This window comes from Neopsephotus bourkii, unplaced genomic scaffold, assembly GCF_033783945.1.
Source record: "Neopsephotus bourkii isolate Nb327-2 ecotype Australia unplaced genomic scaffold, CSIRO-AGI_Nbou_v1 NB_1706, whole genome shotgun sequence".
Classification (NCBI taxonomy): domain Eukaryota; kingdom Metazoa; phylum Chordata; class Aves; order Psittaciformes; family Psittacidae; genus Neopsephotus; species Neopsephotus bourkii.
This window is the reverse complement of record NW_026902180.1, coordinates 880,433-882,207: the sequence shown is the minus strand read 5'-3', so window position 1 is coordinate 882,207 and position 1,775 is coordinate 880,433.

Sequence of the window (1,775 nt, the reverse complement as noted above, 5' to 3'; positions counted from 1 at the left end):
GCAGTAGGGCAGTGTATCAGCAAGCATTGAAGCAAAGAAGCTGGTGGTCACCTGAGAAGCTAAAGCAGTTCTCAGCTGTCTCAACCTGATGTTTTTGTAGACTGTTCTTCCTTTTGTCTATAAGACCGTCTTTATAGACTAGTCCACTAAATGATAGAATCATAGGTGAAGCACTACTCTGATTTGCTTCAGCAATTCCTTTCTTCAGTTTCTAAGCAGCTATGGGTGTTGTACAAAAAGTGGACAAGGAGTCTTTGCTACTGTTACAGATTAGAATCACAGTAAACAGCTGAGCTATTTTGTTCTCCAAACTTCCATCTATACACTGTCATCAGTATATAGATCACCTCATGAGGATTACAGCCTCAAAAGGTAGTAAAGAAGTCTGCCTGCAGGGCAGGTAACGGAGTTTATGATTTCTGGGGTTGTGCTGCACATTAGACTAGGGCTAAGAAATAACCTTCTTAAATTTTGTACGGTTCTCTCATACAGTGATTGTATTATTCTATCAAAACAGAGCACTAAAATACAGAAATCTGTATTTGTGCAGCATTTCATTATTTTCTGCTCTGAATGCTGTTATACTGAGATGTTGCTTTTCTTCTAATGCCATAGAGGAGTTCCAAGAACACAGCTGCCTGGCAGGTTAGAGAGCCCAAAGATGCTAGTGCTGGGCCTTGCAGGCTGGAATCCATATCTCTTTAAATACTGAGAATAGAACAGCCACTCCTGGGATGGGAAAAGCTTTTTCTCTTCCTGAAGAGCTATAGAACATGGTGGAAGCAGATCACCTCTACAAGGGGAAAAGGCTTGCACAGGTCAGCAGCTGCTCTGCTTATAGGACCTGCTGCCTTGTGCAGAAGCCATTTGTTATGAAGTATCTGATTAAAAATTTACCTTACTGAAGCAGCAAGTCCTGCATGTCTTTGACTTCGCCAAATCCCACTTCCTTTCCCCTTCTGACTCTGGTGGAACTTTTGCTGTAAGTTAGAGCCAATGGAATACTACTACAGAAAGTATTTGCTTGCTTGAGAATATATTATCTTTCACAGTTAATTTCTAATTTGTGTAGGTCTGCTCATGATTTAGGGAAACAAAAACAAAAACAAAAAAGCAAACAAACAATAACAACCAAAAAAAACAGAAAAAAACCCACAAGAAAAATAGTCAAATAAGCTTGCTGAGCCACGCAGAAACAGCTATAGTCATTGTGGCAGGAATGCTTGTGAATGAACTTGATTTTCAGAAGGTTGTTTGTCATACACTGGCAGGGTAAGTGATGATTGGATGAATAAACATTGTCAGCTGCTGCAACAAGCAAACCCTGAACACCATGTGTAAGCCAGGCAAGATTTATGAGCTCCTGTTTCATAGAACATCCTACTTGTCATTTGGACCAATGGCAAGAAACGTTTGCTCAAGACACCAAACTGATTTTGGATTAGTAGTCTGTGAACTTGTGAAAGAAATACTTTCACTTCTGTTTCAACAAATGGAGCTGCAAGGTAACAGTGTCTGCCTGCTGCTTGCTTCATTCTTACTGTGCTGCTTGTTTTATTCTCACTGATGGACTGCTTAACAGCATGATTTCGGACAGATTTGAACTGGAATAAAAAGGGAGAGGAAGAATTCTATGGACCACCAGAAATGGTTACCACCAGCTCTCATCCGGTTTTAGTTTCCAACCAAATAAATCAATCAATCTGTTCCTAACTAGTGACAAGTGCAAGCTCTTCTTAGCAGTAACAAGTGACGGGTAAAGGTAAGAGTGCTTA